The sequence below is a fragment of the Phasianus colchicus genome, chromosome 4 (genome assembly GCF_987193195.1).
Source record: "Phasianus colchicus chromosome 4, bPhaCol1.hap1.1, whole genome shotgun sequence".
In the NCBI taxonomy this organism is placed as follows: Eukaryota; Metazoa; Chordata; class Aves; order Galliformes; family Phasianidae; genus Phasianus; species Phasianus colchicus.
Window position 1 is genome coordinate 37,406,048 of NC_143439.1, and position 19,599 is coordinate 37,425,646.

Here is a 19,599-nt window from a genome sequence, read left to right on the forward strand (position 1 = left end):
AAAAACTCGTGCTGCATTCCGTCCCGATCAAACAACTCACACCAGAAGGTGGCACCAAAAGATTCAGCTTCAAGATCACGTTTGGATACTGGCTTGAGATTAGCATTCATCAATCTTTTTGCTGGGAATCATTTAATTGCAGATAAGTACACCTTGAAAAACATAATCAATGCAGATCATATAGATAAACACATGTGCAAATCCTCACCTACTATGATGAAGAGATTCTCGTAGACATGTTCATTGCTCACATAATGATAAAATAATAAAATTCTTGTTTTTAAATGCACAGACATATAAAACTTGCATCTCCAGAAGAATCCCAGTAAAACTTATTTGACCATAGGTACAGTCATGCATTTGTCTGATCAGATACTGGTAGATACTCCAGTCATTCATCTTCTTTTTATAGGCTCCTCTATGAACTATTACTTCAGACCTGGATTTTATGCACACAAGAAAGAATTCCAACCAATAAATTACCAGGAAAAGAAAAAACTACAATATTTTAAAAATATATATTTTAGTAATTAAAAGTAAAATATCAACCCTACACTTTTTTTTTAAAGTGAAGACTGCGATTTATAAATTCAAAACAGAAAAACCTGAAAAACTAAATGAAACAAAAATATCAAGCATCCAGGAAAACATGGCACTAAAGACACACAATCCTATCATCAGCATTTATTTTAGCTAATTTCAAAGGTCTCTGAACTTTTTTACCTTTTTTACATTCTACACAGAGGAATCCACTCTTTTCACCGGCTGGAAAGGAGCCCCGAAGACTAACACTGTCCAGTGACTACTGCTATGAATACCACAACAACTGTGAGTGAAACCATATCTAAAAAGCTGTCTGAATCTGACAATAAAGAGTTCTACAAGCATGCCAGCCAAAATATGTGTTTGTTTTTTTGAGATTAAATTTATGTTTACCCTAAAGCTATCTTCAGCATAAGTCTAAGAAGGTAGAAGAAAACTAAAGTAACCCAAGGGGAAGGGGGAAAAAAATGTAATTAAGTTTGTTGAATGGAAAATAGGAGATTTTGCTCAACAAGGAAAGGTGACAACAATTTTTACTTATTTATTTTTCGGGGGGTGCTTCTGTGCAAATAATTCCAAGCACCTGGAGAAAAAACAGGAATTAAGAAGTTTAAGGAAATAGAGTCCAGTCCTGAATAACGTTGACCATCAATAATTCATATCTATGTAGCTTAATTATATCAAATACAGTTTAGTAACTGCAAGTTCAGACACTGGTTCAGTGCATAGAAGGAAAAAAATACAAAGACTGGATGCCTTTTCCCCAACAGTCTGGAAAAAATGAGGTCTTACTAGACCACATCATTTTTAAGTAGCATTATTACTTCGACAATAAGACAAGTCATATTTATGGAATGTTTTTCTTCCTTTCTATCATTAAAAATAATGTAAACGTATTTGGCTATAAGCAACAATAAATAAAGCTTGTGTGATAATAAAAGAAAAAGGACACTATCATCAAAACTAGTTCAAAAGAATCATGAAAAATGGCAAAGTCATATAAAAAGATGCTTTTTTTTTTCCTGACAAATCTGACAAATCTCTCTAGCTCAAAATGTAAAAATACATATATATACACCAAAATAAACAATCTGAAAAAAATATGTTTTGCTAGAATTCACATGTTATGGTTAAATAAAAATTAGTCCAATTTGAAATTAATCTTACATTTTCCATATAGTGCAGTGCTTCCTAAGAAATTTGTTTCTCTTGTAAGAAAAAAATAAGTAGAACTGACAGAGTGACTTAAGCTGCAAAATCCATCAGTCAAAATGTCCTCTCCTGTCAGGGACTCAACTTTTCTATCACTATAATATAAGTAACTGTCATACTGAGGAATAAATAACAAAAAGTACATTCACAGAGGTATTTAGACAACTTAGATATAAGATTCTTAGATATAAGATTCTGAACTTTAATATAAAAATGCAGCAAGATCACAAGTAAAAATAGACTACCAGTAATACATTAAGGTCATATGCTAGTAACATAACAGTAACAAAAAAGGGCCAGACTTCTGAAATTTGGACATAAACTATGCTTAAATGAATTGCTATTGAAAGCTGAAGCAGTTCAACTAGCTAATGTTGAAACAACACACTTGCTACCTTCTATTCCCCTGAAAACTCCAGTAGATGTCATAGTACTACATTCAGATATATCTGATCATAGAATAAAATAAAGGGTCTGCTCACTTGGGAGGACTCCAGAAACATTGCAAGGTCACACAGGGATGCAACAAGGAAGACTAAGGCCACTTAAGGAATGACATCTGGTGAGGGAAGCCAAGGACAACAAGACAAGCATTTTTTTTTAATTATTTTTTTCCCCAAATACATCAATAGCAAGAGGAAGACCAGGGAAAATGTAGGTCTTCTGCCAAACGAGGTGGGTTCTGTCATAATAGAGAGCACTGAAATTTACTGAACACCTTCTCTGTTTCAATTTTTTGCTGCTAAGATTTCTCCTCAGGAATCCTAGACCCTAGAGATAAGAGAGTCTAGGGAACTAGAGACTTCCTCTTGGGTAAGGAGGATCCAGTCAGAGCAAACACCACACAGAAGTCTATTGGCCTCAATAGGGTGCACCAACAAGTGCAGAGGGAATGGGCAGAAGTGACTGCCAAGCTGTTCTTTATCATCTGGGAAAGGTCATGGAAAACAGGAGATGTACCTGAAGACTGCAGAAAAGTGAACAACACTCTAGTCTTCAGAAAGGGGAAAGAGAAGAACCTGAGAAACTTCAGGCCATTAAGCCACACCTCTGCCCCTGAGAAAGTGATAGAACAGCTATTCCAGATGTCGTCTCCAAGCAAGTGGAAAAGAACATGGTCATTGGAAGTAATCAACACGAATTTATGGAGGGGAAATCATGCTTGACATATCTGGTAGCCTTTTACCATGCCGTGACAAGCTGAATAGATGAGCGGAGAGCAGTAAATGTTGTCTTGTCTTGACCTTGATTTCAGGAAGGCTTTGACACAGTCTCTCTTAACATCCATAGGTAAGCTTATGTGGAATAGATGAAAGAGCAAGAGGTGGACTGAGAACTGGCAGAGCTCAGAGAGCTGTGATCAGTGGCACTAAGTCAAGTTGGAACTAGCACTGTTCCACAGGGGTCAGTACAGAGTCCAATCTTGTTCAACATCTTCATCAATGATCTGGATGAAGGTATAGAAAGCCCAAGCACCATCCACAAAGTTACAAATGGTGCAAAGCTGGGAGGAGTGACTGACACACCAGAAAGCTGTTCGGCCATTCAATGAGACCTAGTCCTGAATTCAGTGACACCTTTTCTGGCTGGAAAGTCAGGCAGAGAGGAACGTTATAAGGTTCAACAAGGGCAAGTGAAGAGTCCTACACCTAGGGAGGAATAACCACATGCATCACTACAGGTTAGAGGCTGGCCTGCTGGAAAAGAGCTCTGAGGAGAAGGATCTGGGTGTTCTGATGGACAAATTGATCACGAGCCAGCAGTGTGCCCTTGTGACCAAAAAGGCCAACAGCACCCCAGCATGCATTAAAAAGAGTTGTAGCCAGCAGGTCAGAGGAAGCAATCCTTTTCCTCTACTCTGCCCTTGCCTTGTGAGGCCACATCTGGGGAGCATTTCCCACATAAGGAAAGGCTGAGAGACCTGGGACTTTTCAGCCTGGAGAAGAGAGGACTGAGAGGAGATCTTATCAATGCATACAAATATGTAACGGACAGGAGTCAAATGGAGGGGGGCAGGCTCCTTTCAGCAGTTCCCAGCAATAGAACAAGGGAAAACAGACACAAACTGGAACACAAAAGTTTCCACAGAAACAAAAAAAAAATTTACTCTGAGGGTGACAAAGCACTGGGACAAGTAGCTCAGAGAGACTGTGGAGTCGTCTTCTCTGGAAATATTCAAAACCAACTAGGATGCTTTCCTGCGTAACCTGCTTTAGGGAATATGCTTTTAGTAGAGGGGTTGGACTCAACAATCTCCACAAGTCCCTTCCAACCCCTATGATTATATGATGGGTTATATTAGCCCAGCCTTACTAACTACATTCAGAATATGTGTATTCAGATACATCTAATAAACAAACTGAACTGCAAAAGGGCTTGCTTCTAGGAATGCCTCTCATGCTATTATGAGACCATAATGTCAGAGGCAGCTGCTGGTGACACAGCAGTAGAACCTTTCCATTATATCACACTATATTTTGTTGCTGTGTGAACAGATGGAAGCAGATTGGCAATCAGACAAAAAGGCATCTGACATGGAAGTTCATATGAAGCTAAGGTTTGTCACTGAATTCCTCCACATGTAAAAAAAGACACACTTTTACATTCATCAACATCTTCTGAACATTTCTGAAGACCAAACAGTGAATGTGAGCACAGTGAGATGGTGGGTGGTTTGTTTCAGCAGTGGTCACATCAGTATGATAGACAAGCCACGTTCTAGATTGCCGTGCACAGCTGTCATACACCACCAAAAAAAAGGCCATCTCAATCAGCTAATGGTGGTGACTGCTGAAAGTCTTTTGTAGCTGAGAATTTACTCCATCAAACAGTTTTATTGTACTCTATCTGTTGTAGTTTCCATTGAAATAAATAGGAGGCATTACTTTCAGAGTAACCTACTTATATTTTGACTTACTGTAGTAAGACAAAACAGAATGTGAAAATTTCACGAAAATGATTCCCAAACCAAAAATAAATTGACTTGTGCATTTTTTTTCCTACAAATAAACTGAAAACAAAATTTGTCCTCATATACTCTCATAAGAAAACTATCTTACAACGTTGCAAGCTGTCACCACTTTCAATAACAGCATTTCCTCCATTCTTTCTGAGTGAGTTTTGCAGAAGAACAGAACAGTTCACTTGCTGCAATAGATGACTGCAAAGTACAACAGAACAGAACTGTGGCATCAATAAAAAAAAAACAACCACACAGTTGTTCCAACAATTCCTTGTTTCTACACTTCTGGAGACTTTACAAACTGTGGAAGGCACTGTAGCCTAGTAATGAGGTGCACTTGTTTGAAAATGAAAAGATCTAGATAAGACCCAGTTTGGCACCTAGCATGCTATGCAATTCTGGGCAAACCACATAAACCTTTTCCACTGCAACCCATTTATTTAAGTGAAATAGTTCTTCATATCATTATCTCGGTATTAACATATTCTTAATCCCACTGAATTACATGGAAAATATCTTACATGGCCTTCAGCAAAGCCATATTTTTTCATACTGCACTCATACAGTACTTAGTGCAAAGATTCCCTACTTCACCTAAAGTTAACATAAAATATGAATGCTGCAGTAAAAGAAAGAATATACAGCATTAAAGAATATATATAGCATTTAGTTTGAAAAAATATAGTAAAAATGAACACTGCTTTTAATAGCAGCTAGAGCACTATTCTTTCAGCGAAAGCTGATGAACTGCATCAGTGAAATATAGCTGCCAGGTTTTGTCAACTTCAGCAGCACTGCAAGTTTGGATTTAATGATGGCATTTTGGTCAAAACTATTTTTCCAGGAGCTGAAAGCACATACCTACAATTTCAGAAAAAGCACTTTTTTTTTTTTTTTTTTTTTTTTTTACAGGGGAGAGAAGGGAGAAAGCATGCAACTGCATGGTAGAAGTGATGATGGCTGACTACATCCAGTTATCAAAACCTGCTTTTGATCCAGGGCATTTGGGAAGTAAGCATCTTTAAAACTTTCTACACCTTCATAATTAAGGTTAGTCCCTTTCAATATATTAAAACTTAACTGGAGCAATTCTATCATGTCCAAAGTCTGATTCTAGAATAAATTCAAAATTTACCATAAACCCACTCTCCAGTATGCGCCGGTAGAAATGATTCATTTGAATGCTACTCAATTGCTGTAATCATTTCAAAAGATGTCAAAAATAAAAGTTCATTCTGAAAAATAAGACACTAACAGTCCTTTGAAACCACACAAACAAATCTGAATGGGATTAAAACATCTTTTTCATCCTTTTTATTTCCATTTTGAAGGTGATATTTCAAAAAGAAAACACTTCCTTAAAATACTCCAAATTTGACACTTGTTTTCCTCAAAGAATGTGTCTAAATTTTTAATTCGCTTCTACTTCACAGTTTTTGGTAAATTTTATGCCTAAATCTGGATCTTCAACAAATTGTTTTCACTGAATATCTTCTCCCCTGATTAGATAGGCAGAATCAAAATACAACACTGTTGTTTGAAATTAGTATAATGCAATCAGCTAAATAACAGCCTACTCTATATTTTCAATTGGAATATCTATAGCACAGACCTTGTAATGACATACCTATATAGAAAAATGCAATCTATTACATAATTATGAAGTTCTGTAAAACTTCTGTCTTTTAACACTTAAACTTTGTAACACCTAAAAAGTCTTTTTGAGATCAGTCTGCATACACATCAGAATCCAAAGCCAAAGTATAATCAAGGAGTAAAAGAAACCAGAAGAAAGATTGCGATAGCAGTAAGACTTCTTGGAGTGAGACACAACTGATGGGAAGGATTTTTCTTTCAATAGCCTCAACTATTCTAGAATGACACACCCACAAGAGGAAAAAAATGAGTTGAGAAACAAACCACTACTATACATTACAAGTGTTCTGCTTGGAAAGAACTGAGAGGATGGTGATACTAGTTCCCCTTAATCACTGAAACTCTTAAACAAAGAGACCTGGTAAACATGACTTGCGTGGTTTTCCTCAAGCAGCAGCAAACCAACCCTCATCCTGGACCATACTAAGCTATGGTTAAGTCAAAATAAGGACATGGGACCAAAACACCCTAAAAAACACAGAATCCAAAATGCTGATCTCTATGTCATTTTCTTTTCCTATTGGACTCTGGATTTCCAAAGCCGTTGTCACTGGCTTTCAAAGCTAAAGAGCATGGGTTTTTTTAAATATATGTTTTGTTAATGCTGTTAGAGAAAATGGTAGATGGAAGAACATTTTTGAAAGGTCAAAAGCAATTTAGGTATTTTTCTAAAGGAGATGTTTCATCTAGAAGTACCCAAAATGCTACATTCCAGAAGCTTATTATTAAAAGCTCTGATTTTGTTCCAAAACTATTTTTGTGGTTGAAAATCTTAACTTTTAAAAGATGTAATTATTTAAAATGGACAAAATAAAAGAGAACATCATTTTTGAAGACTGTGGAACATTTTGACCCTGAGTGAATATCACTCATTATTTGATTCATTTTGCTCCTTCTCAAAGAAGGCATAAACATTTACACAGAAAGTGCATTATTTCTCTAGCATCATTCTTGTGTAACATTCTAGTTTGTGTAATATTAGTTCTACATTGAGAAAACTTTGCCACAAGCCCAATTAAAAGTCCCAGTTTCTAGATATCAAAGCAATGGTTTCTCTGGCTCTGCATTGAGACACTTGTCATACAGGGGGGCTTATGGGCTCAGATTCTACCACATTATTCTTTCAGAAACCAACCACACTGCCTCACCAAATCTACCAAATCTACCAAACATGAATGAGTTTGCCTCCCAATGCCAAACTGCACTAAATACACATTTAAGAAAAAAAAGTTTAACATTCACAATCTCAGCTTTTAGAATGATAAATGATATTATTTGCTACAAAATCACTTAAAATACATTTTTTTCCATTTTCACAGTTTCCTTATCAATGATACTAAAAAAGTAATAACAGCATCAGAAACAAATTCTCAGTGTAAGTAAATGTCATCAAAAAATCTACCGAATGGTTACTACATCCTACTTTAGTCTCTTACGTTTTGACCTTTTACTGCAAATCTACTTCTACCACGGTCATCTACAGTCTGGTTTCCCTACTTGGTTCGTGGCAGAACACACTGAAATCTTAATTCCCTATCCCAGGTAGTCTGTTCAACTGTTCTTTTGCCCACAGTGTCCTTTACCTACTGCCTTTCCTCACTGAAGAATATCAGTTTATGCTCAGTTCTCTTCTTCATTTCAGGATGAAGCTCTAAGGGAAGCCTTAGAGATGCTGGACACAAAGAAAAGAGTGTGGTGCAAAACAAAATCTTTTTTCTACAAATAATTGGGATGAGGTTTTTTTTTTTAATTTTTTTACTTAAGACAGAAAACAGTTTGTTTCCAGATTTAATAATAATTTTTTATTATTTAGTTATGTACTCTTCTTTCAATATAAAGATGCTTAAAGATTTTCTAAATATGAATTCTGCACTGGAACATCAGCTTCAAATTCATGTCATCAGTTACCTGAAACACTACATAAAGAAAAAAAAAATAGGTGATGCACAATTCTATGACAAACAGCACACAGATCAACAGGGGGAGTAAAATGTATAGTTCCTTTCTCCGAGAATATAATTTTATTTTCATTTTATAATGGCAGAGACTTTCTCAATCTTATAATTCCTGCAAATTCAAAATGCATACATTCTTAAAAAACATTACATACTTTTATATAGGTGATATTCAACAACTTTTTGTTGTTTTTTTTTTTTGTGTGTGTTTTTTTAAATTTTATTTTCATTTAAATTTCATTTAAGCTATATATCCTACATGGGCCAAATTATTTCCCACTTACTCAGCCTACAATTTACAGAAAATCAAAGCTGTATTCTTTTAACTAAGTTTAAAAAAATCAAGTAAAATTTCCTTTGCAAATCTTGCAGATGAATTTATAGCACTAGGTTTAAATTCTGATCGTTGATTCACATCCTATTTAATTCAAGTTTGTAGAGCTGAAATTGCTGTTTGATCATTGTCATGAGAGGAAGGAAAGAGCAAACTGTATCCATATAATTAGTACACTGCAGTGCAGAAATATCACGAGCATACATTCATGTACTGTCTACGAGAAATTTGCACTTTGACAGACAATTAAGAAAAACCTTTGGTGAGAATTTTTAACTTCATTATCAGTTATGATCTCTAAAAAGATGTATGCAATGTTTACTGAGATTAATGATTCTCTGCCTTCAATTTAGCTTGAATAAGAGAGACTCATACTTCAGAAATCCAAGCAATACCCATAGCCGAAGCACTTGGCACTAATTTAGAGCAGAGGCTTCACATGTAAGTTTAATTAAAGCCTCCCCTGCCCCATTTGCCAATCACTGTTCTGTAGCAGCTGTGGACAACAGAGTAAGGAATTCTGTATATCTGTAGTGTTCATAGTAGTGGGGTTTATCAATTGTAAATGAAATCATAGCTTCATACTCAACATTTTCACTGAGTTAAAACATTTAACACCTTCCTTCTCCCTTCCCTGTTTGCTCCTGTTCCTGTCTCCTAAAGAAATACAGGACCAGGAGAGACAGAAGTGGCTTCCTAAAGTTTATCTCAACCTTTGTTTAATCAATGTGAAAAATTGAATTTAGGGGGCACTGCACATGAAATCAAAATTATTCAGCAGTTTTGGAAAAAAAAAAAAAGATGATATGACTTAATTCAGTCTCAGCTACCTGGCTTTGATCAATGTCATACAGTTCAAAAATAGAACACTGGTAAAGAACTTGTAGGTACTTAGCACTCATCTCCATGTTATTTAACTCAGACATTATGACACAAACTCAGTAAGAGATATTGAACAACACGTGGTAGCTAAGGTGGTGTAATTATTTACAGACCATTTCCTGGCTGTAAATATAAACATCTTAAGCTGGTACTTTTTGTGCATTTGTTCATTACTAGAGTATGAATGAACACTCCTAACAATAAGTTTCCTCTTAGGTATGAGTCTGATTTTTCTCTGTTTGCTCTGATTAACCTGATAGCATAGAGGTTATTAGAAAATCCATCTGTTTAACATTCAGGTATTAAGACATTCCCGTGTCAAAGTTTTTATGGCTGCATAAAAATGTAAAGTGTTGCATGCGCAGTTTCAGGCAAGCCACTAAAAGCTTAGAATTGAAAAGAATCACAACTACAAAGCAAATACAGAATGCAGATGAGCAAGGAGATTTAAAATAGAACAATTGAAATGACATTGATCCACTCAGACTGTGTAGTTCAGATAAATGTTAATTTTCATTCAGTAACTACTAATTTTCAAAAGCGAAACTTTATTCCACGTATTATACCCTGTATGCTTTGCTGAGAAATCTGGAATTTAATACTAAGCATTTCAGAGTTTAAGACATTTGTAATGCAACAAATTTTAGTTTGAGACGTAGACAGAAGTCTGGAGTTATCAGGAAGTTTAAGACTCCAGATCTTAACCTGCTGATGCCCTCTCTGGCACAGTTGTCATTCTGCACCTTATCCAAAATGCTGTGCTGAATGGTATCAAAGCACCACAGCACGAAACTAACGAAGCAGTCATCAAGGCATCCTGTTTGCTTTGGTCTGAATTAGGCAAGGTCCAGAGAAAATAAAGAGAAGAAAGACTGTTGAAAATATCTGAAATACACAATTCCAGTTGAATACCCACAGAGATACACAGCTAAACATGTGATATGTCACAGCCTTTCCTGATTTTCCCTCATTTGCCTGCTGTCTCCCTCTGCATAACAATACTAAAAACAGTTGCCATTTCTAATTCACCAGATGCCAAAACAATTGCTTTTATAGGTCTGGGCAAAATTTCCCACTTTGGAATGTTATAGCCTTTATAATGGAGAACACATAACAAATAAGTTGGATCAGTTTGCATCAGGTGTTTTCAATGTTATAAAAAATTTTACACATTGCTAGAAGGAGGCTTGAGGTAACCACAAATATGGAAAAAAAAGACGGCCTGCCATTTCAAACATTTAAATTCAGTGGGTTTTTTTTCCATTTATATTTAAGGTAAGGTAGCCTTTCACTGTTGGGTTCTAATTCAATTAGCACCAGATTCAATAGAAAAGCTGTCTCTTCTTTAAAGTGTTTTATTGAATATCTTTATAAGCACACCTGTTAGAGTCACTTAGACACCTAAATCACAGAATGGCCCAGGTTCGAAGGGACCTCAAGGATCGTGAACGAACCCCTTCCGCCACAGGCAGGGCCACCAACCCTCACATTTAATACTAGACCAGGCTCCTGTGGATTTCTCTGGCAGCTACATAAACATACACACAGGAATCTGGGACATTACAATTAAGGAATGCAAATTTCTCATTTTATTTTACAGAAAATTCATGCCTTGATCCAAGCAAGCATTCAGCTTTCTCACAGAAATGTGTTTCCTTCAAATGAAACACTAATACACTCTTAAAAAACAATTTCATAGATCAGTAACAACCTATAGTTTCTGCATTTTCTTTCTAAACCAAGCAATCATTCTGTAGAGGAAATGCAACTGACTGACAGAAATGTTGCTCCACTCGCCCAGGGTTTGAGGATCAAGTCCTTTTCTCCAACTCTTGCAACCTCAGTGATCATCTCCATAAGCAGAAAAACTACTGCAGTGTACAACAGCCCTACAGAACTGTAGCTGGCAATGGGCAGAATGGGGTCATGGTCTTTTAGGAAAGACAAGAGGCAAGATAGAAATCAGTAGTCTGTATGCTGATCCAGATCAGCCACAGAAGGTTGCAAAGGTATTGACAAAGAACTGATCAAAGTAAAGAATCAGCATATTCCAACTTCTTAGTGAAGTTCTGAAAAAATGCGGCTACAATTTCAACAGGGAAAAGAGAGTTTGCATCTACTTAACCTACTGCTAGTGTTTTCTCTCTTTGGCAGATAGATCAAGCAGTGTCCACATGTGCACCTAAATTTAATCAGCAGTTGAAAGGACACAACTACCACCAGAACTTCTACAGTTTCAGAGCTGAGAGCATCAACAGATTATTTGTAGCCTCGTCACATATAGATCACAGTACCTTGCATATTGCAAGTAAATGTAATTTCAGACAATAACTTCCCTTTAAAATACAATAAATATTTCAGAAAGGAATCCAAGCCTTGTCTAGAAAGCCTCAAAGGCAAGTCTCTTCTGATTTGTTAGTTTTTATTCTTCGCTCCCTCCTTCCTCTTGTTATTTTTGTCTTCCTTTATTCCCTCCCTCCTCCTCTGATTTTACATGTTAACTACTGCCTGTTTTCAAAAGTTATGCAGTTGAAAAGGTTGAGTTTCTCCAGCTGAAATAGGCGTACTCAAACTAATAAATACTCTCTATCACCTGCTATTATTCATCTTTTACACTATAAGGAAGACATCTATCATTTATTAATTTTGCAGTTAAATGAATTAATCACAGAATGACTTAGGTTGGAGGGGACCTTCAAGATGATCTAGTTCCAACCCCCTGCCATGGGTGGGATTGCCACCAATGAGTTCAGATTGAGCTGCTTACTCTGGAGCCTTTTTACACCATGGTTGCTCTCTTCTGTTCTCTTCCAGAGCTTGTTTACTTTTTGAGATATTGTCTGTTGCTCTACACATACAGCCTACAGTCTTTTTAAGTTAGAGGTTATTTACATGCATTTTTTTTGATGAGTGATAGAAGATACAAGTAAAAAAGTCATGATATCTGTTTCTTTGGAGCTCAGTGATATTTTGTCATTGACACTAACTTTATGAAGGCTGTCAAATGGCTAATTCTTAATTCATTTAACATCATCTGTAATTATATTGGTTTCCAAAATGTTATTAGCAAAATGCTATGTGATACTACAGTATCTTTACTCATCTGATTTTATTATCTCATGCATTAAGCAAATATGTTGTTTTTTCAAAGATTCCTGTTATCACATTCCTACCCTTTAGTTCTTATAAATTGAAACCCTCATGAGATTTTTTATTCTTTTGTTTAGAATAGGCGCAATGTGACCAATCTACAAGTAGCTGTTTTTATCTGCCTTATTTCTTCTTTGAGATATTCCTGAGCTTTTACCTTGTAACAACTCACATTGAAAAAGAATGTCAACTGATGGAGATTTCCCTTAATTTGTATTCTAGAAATCCCGGATCAATCATACTAATTTAATAAAGTGAAATATGATTTTCTGTGATATAAGCTATAGCAGCATACTGATGGAATGTAAGCACAGTCCTTCTTTTTCAATAAACTTACATGCAACTCTTCCAACAGTTTTTTTAATTAACTTTTTCCTCCCCCCAAGCAGCAACCCCAGGCAAGTTAGGTAAAGCAACCTTTTCTGAAACCGCTGTGCTATGAACAACTGCAAAAATATTGTATATAATGGTGTATCACAAGAGTTTCCCATCTATAACCCAGAATCATTTTCCTGCATTCTCATTGTGAGACAGAAGTGGAGCAAGTAGCAGAGTAGGTTGCATTGGGTTGTTTTTCTGTATGTTTTGTCTTTTTTGAATTTAATTCATTTTAAGGTCTACATTAGTAGGTGAAATTCTTCTCATTAAATCTTTTCTTTTTTTAACACTTTTAGTTTCAGTTGATCAAAACATTTCAGAATAAAAAACAAACATGAATAAGAAAAAAGAGTTTATCTTTAAAATATTTTCCCCTTTATAACGAATTAAACAAAAATAGCTGACAACATCCCGATCACTAAACACAGAAACAGAAGCTTAACACAGCAGACATACTTTATAGCATTTTTAATAGCTGACTGTAGATTCAGTACCACTAAAATGTTATAATTCTTGAGCCAACCAATATCATGCTATTAAAGTGCTTTATTCATTTATTCAAGTTGTTTCACTGACTTATTCCTTTGACATGTAAGCCATTACAATGTCAATTGCAATGTCTCCATGTTATGATGTTACAGTAATTGCAGTCTCATACATTTCAATTTTTTTATGCTAATTTTTATTGCTTCACACAGCCCCTCTTCTGATGTTAACTGCACTGTCTCAGACATTTCCACTGGCAGTAACCATTGCAGCAATACATAACTGCAGCTAATGGCAAGAACTTAGACTTAGGCCTGCTATTTACATCAAAATTAGTCCAAATCATGTCAGTTATATGAAGAAATTAATGATATTGACAGTAATTCCACCCTAAATACAATTTAGCATTAGAATTATAACTACATTGTAAATGGTGCGGGAGAGAGGAAAATTAATAAATTACATTCCAAATCTTAAACTGCAGCACACTTCCTCATACAAACAAAATAATTTGAAGTGTGACTTGTTTTCCAGACTTCAAGTTCTGTAAAGCATTACATTATAAGCATGCATTTAGGATTGCGACTACATTTTCCCTGCTTTTATCTCATATGAGAGATCTGAGTAATCAACTACTTTATTTTTATTCATTTATTTATTTATTTTTTAAGATGCTTAAAGTTTAGCTACAAGCAGTCCAGAATGTCTTAGACCCTTCTGATGAGAGTCAAGGAGCAGGCAAAATCCCAGACACTGCGCCCTCTGTAGATAGAGGGAAGAGAGAGAGAGACCCTCCATAGCTCAGTGAGGATTCTTTGCACAGTACACATATAGCAACATTTGGCTGAGCCAGTCAACAGACATACAGGGAATATAACTTACCTTGAAATCTTCCTCTTGCTCTTCTCTTTCTGTAACTCAGTCACCTTATTAAACACATTTGCATGCTATAAGAGAGGAAAAATGCATTTATTCACTAATGCTATACAATCTTTGGATATAAAAATCTAAATCCTACTTTCAGAATTAATGAACATCAGTCAATAAATAGTCAATAAATGGCCACTCATGAGCATAAGTCGTCAAAATGTAAGTCAGTGGAATGAATTAAGTATAGAACAAAAGCTCTGTAATACTTCTTATCTAAGTCAAACTCTTTACCCATTTTCATATACCAACTTTAGATATTTAGAAAGATCAATAAAAATTAGAGTAAAATATTCATTATTATTGATATTCATCTTATTGATCTACAAATACAATAAACAAATCAAATATGAAATCCAGCAACAAAACTGTTGATCCACAGAAGTTGGCTGAAAAGAAAACTTTTTAGGACATAAAGGTGTAATATTTAGGAAAATATACACTAACAATGATCAAAGTCAAAAATTATTTTTTTGATTCAGTTTGATTCAGAATTCAGTCCATAGAGTTCTTAAATAATCTGACCAGGTGATTCTTACATGACTATACGTTCAGAGTGCAAATAACAATCTAAAAACAAATGCATAGAACACTGGCAGCCATTCAGACCTATCGCTTCTTGGTTCTTACGTTTCTGTCTTCAAACCTGTACATCAGGTTAAGGTCTATTTCAATAATGGAAGTAGTTTCTTGTTCCACAGTCAGACTGTTTCAGACAACCACAAGATTTTCCTCTTTCTATTAAAATGTTCTCTCCCAGTAAGGATAGAAAAATTACATTCTCCAGGTTTTTCTGCTGCAGCATTCTCTAGAGGATATCTGAAAATAGATACCTATTTCCATTACATGCTGTAGACAAAATTTTACTCGCCTTTCTATTTTTCATGGCTTCATTATTCACTAATCCCATGACTAAGCTAGAAGTCCCAGCATCACAAATTGCTCCAAGCTCCCAGAAACCTCCAGTTTAGCAAAAGCAGAGTAGTGCTCTGGGCAATCTGCAGTCTTTCTTTCTCTGTTAGACAACTACAGGCTACTTAGTTTCTCTTGATCTCTTTTTTCCTACAAGGATGGATGAAGGCCTTCATCAGGTGCTCTCAGATGGCCCCACAGTTCAGAAACCTGTATTCAGGGGCATCAGATCCCCACCCCACCACCAGCTGCTGCAAAATTACTTCACCTAAATTGAATGATCCCAATACCAAATTAAGTTGTCAAGCATTTTAATTTGAAAATCATTTCCAAAAATATGAAATTTAGTTTCCTACTATAAGAAGAAGGCTGTAAGACTTGTATTTCCCAATTAGATTGAAATAATTCAGCAACAGCACTCCAAACTCTTTTAGCCCAAACATTACGTTGTTCCCAGTATACTATTAAAAATCATTCCATTGCATCTGGTCATTTATTTTTCCTCAAGTGTCAAAGCCCACAGCGTAGCTGCCACAGCAAGAAAAAGTCAGAAAAAGCAAAAAACTACCACTGTACCATTAAGTATAAGCAAGTAGTATCATGTCTACAATCAACTATTCACGAGATATTAGAAATGAATTCCCTGTATGTGATAAGTGTTATTCATTCTCAAATTCTGAGGTTGAACTTGATGATCTTGAAGGCCTTTTCCAACCTGACCAATTCTATGACTCTGCACTTTTCCATTAAATTCCATCTCTTAATATGGACAGTCTTTTGTCTCAAGAGACAATATTCTGTACTTCATGATTCTAGTGGGAGATGAGAAAAGACTGAATCAAACTGGTTACATTTTAGGTGTGTCAGGCTGCATTTAGAAGGTATGTAATCCAAACAGTTCAAAAGGATTATAAAACAGTTAGGAATATTATTTCAAGTTAACCTTCAGTTCGTTGGTTTTTTTTTTTTTCTCCTATAGAAGTAGCACAGCATTATTATTTTTTCATTTTAAGATTTTCTTCATCATTAGCTATTTAGTTTTTAATCACTAAGCATTTGCAAAAGTTACAAATTATTACTGGTTGCTATTTCATTTTTTTTCTTCAGGAAATGCATTATTTGAGTACCCTCACTGTGCTCATGCAGCTGTATCATTAATAGCATTGTACATGGGCTCACATTCACTATAAAATTAGTGCCACCAGTGGGGATAATTGAAAATTAACTGTTGAAACCTGGATGTGTGGTCTAAATGACCAGTATCATTACAGTCTTCCAAGGGATCCTTATCTCTTCCATTTAGACATTGAAAAGAGATTAGGAATAATAGTTTTCACTTTATAAGTACACAATGAGATCAGTTTCAGTCACACCCAGAGTGTTCCATGTGAGTTGTACATGAATGGCAGTGAATAAATGCTGAATATTTTCATTAATGATTAAGCTGAGAAAAAAACAGGAATAAGTTCATTCCATTTCAGGTAAACCCAAATACATCACTACTGACCTACAAGAAGCATGAAACAGTCTCATTCTCTAATTCTATGTATCTTGGCTTAGAAACCTGCAGAACACTGTGGAAAAAATTCTACTTACAAAGTTGGCTTTTTTGCTCACTTTTTACCTTCCTTGGAAGTACTAAGGAACTATTTTCCAGATAAACATGACGCAGCTCAGATTCATTCCTTACATCCTATGTATGTGAAACCTACCACTATCTGCCTTTATCTACCACTATGCTACTTACTTAAAATAAATAAATAAATAAATAAATAAAAATTACAAAAGTGTAAATTGTTTCTTTTTAAAATTTGAGTACTTGCAGTGACTGGAGTAATTTATTCTTAAGTAAACTGAGCTAATAAAGTAGTTTAATCATTCAGAAGTTTTGTTATCTGTATATATATTTAAACCAAGATTAATATGAAAACAATCTTCTCCCTTTCTCTACTACGATTACAAAGCCATTCATACTTCCTGACAGACCAATAAGGTTGTTTTTTCCCCCCCCCCCATTCTAATAATGCAGCTATTTTCTGGTAGTTCTCTGAAACAGAAGACAACTAATCAATTTCTGCTAATTTGATAGATATAATAAAATCAATCAAGCATTATAAGAAGTGGACAAAATACAATGCTCTAAATGCAAGCTCATTTATTCTAGGCACTCTGCTTATAACTGAAGCACTGAAGGAATTAATTCCATGTCCTCAATAACCATCTTTTCTATAGAAGAAGGCCCTTACAAAAGATCATAAGTTCCAAAATAGTTGTAACTTTATTCTGAATCACACAGTTAAAACCTTATGACTATTCAAATGCTCACAGTTTATTACCTACACATACAAACTAATTCAAACCAAAAGCTAATACTGATTCTGAATGTTGTATATTACTCACATGACTGTTCTTCTGTATAAGAAGTGTATAAGCTAGAGAAAGAGTAAAAAGGCTAAGTAATTATTTAATTGGAACTACAAGGTAAATAATCTTAATGAGGTTCACATGTCCCAGTGATAGCTATTGCTAAGATCTTAAGGTTAAAAACATGCTATATACTCAGACTTTCTGAATATGGTTGTGCTTGACCTTAAGAACAACTAAGACTCTATAAGGAACTGTTTTAACAACATAACCACTTATTATTATCAGGCATGTTCAGAACATTTTGGTTTGTATGTTTGCAAAGTTCATCAGTAGAGACCCTGCTACTGAAAGATTCAAGTTCATACTTGAATCAAGGGGTATCAGCATCCCCAGTTAACAAGAAAGACTAGTTTAAGGTAAGAAACTGGCAAGGCTATCTCCTAAATAAGAAAAACATAAGTTTTGTAGACAAATATTAAATCTAATTCCACCTGCAGGAGGACTTCTAAAAGGAGGTTTGCTATTAAAAGGAGCATCCCTTGGTGCGTACGACTGGTGGTGTGAGGCATGTAGAAAGTGTCTGAGAAGATGCATGATAACACCACCTCTCCATCCTAAATTGCATTTGTTTTTTCATCTCTTTATGCACCTTCCAGAAAAGATTTTTAATCAAATAAATATCTTCATTTGTGTGACAATCTGCATTATGTGCAATTACAATGTAAAATGATAGTGGAAAGGCTTACTTTATCTATAAATCAGGACACCGCAGTACCATGACAAGGGCCCAGGTCTCCAGCAATGCTTGAACGTGTGACAGCAAAAGTGGTCCTTGCATCCATCACTCAGCAACAATCAAAATATCAGTGTGCTATTCCCCAGGAAAAGGAGAGGACACAGTGCAGCACTAACTCCATCTCTCACACCCAACACACACAGTCAAACTGAAACCCACTTGTCTTATATGTTACTGGCGCCTGTGCCACTTGGTGAGTAAAACGTAGTGATTGCCCATATTTCAGCCTACTTGATGTTATCTCAAAGAAAAAAAAGAAGTTGTGAAGGAAGAGCTTTCAACAGATGAGTAATTTTTGTGGAGACAATATAGCACTATGCTTAATCTGTCAGGAAGGAAATCAGCTTTCAAAGATTACAGTTTGAAAATTAAATGCAAAAACATGCTGCCAGATTCAATGTATATCAAGGAAAGTTTGATAAAGACAAAACAATGGAAGTGAGAAGTCTGTCATCTCAAGTTTTTGTTTGTTTTTAAGTTACTACTTAAATGGGTTTACTTATAAAAGCTACTTATGTGGTAACAACTTTGATTGCAAGAAAAATCAAAAGTGGTGAGTTTATTCTGCAATATATGGAGAGCATGGCAGGCATAATTTGTCCCAATTTAAAAAAAAAAAACATTTTTCTAAAAAACACTAGTCATCAGACTATAACCCAGTAAATGCAAGAAATAGGAAAAAAATATCAGAAGAAATTTGGAGAGTAAAGCTGCTGCCAAATTTTATGCTGTGGTGATAGATGAAAGTACTGATGCTACAGATATGGCTCAGCCTGCCATTTTTATTACAGGTGTTGATAATGAATTGGTGCCACTGAAAGAGACAACTAAATATCTTGTTTTGTATCGAGCAGTAAAAATTACATTAAAGTAACATTTTTTAAGCTATACCAGATATAGCTACTGATGGCATCCCCATTGAGGAATGATTAAAAAAAAAGACTTAAAATTAACAGATGATGCTATTGCTGCTAGCAACTCAAGTTTGATGAAATATCACTATATTGTACATCAATATAAGTTACAAGCAAATGCTTTA

At 35.3% G+C, this 19,599-nt stretch overlaps 1 long non-coding RNA gene across 5 annotated transcripts in view; it reads right to left on the reverse strand.

The window, feature by feature from the left end:
- LOC149918191 (uncharacterized) overlaps window positions 1-19,599 on the reverse strand; it is a 163,685-nt gene that overhangs the window by 56,659 nt on the left and 87,427 nt on the right. For all 5 annotated transcript variants that reach the window (XR_016466088.1, XR_016466086.1, XR_016466085.1 and 2 more), the window contains one exon: window positions 14,441-14,505. This is a non-coding gene — a long non-coding RNA (uncharacterized LOC149918191). The remainder of the gene's footprint in view (window positions 1-14,440; window positions 14,506-19,599) is intronic.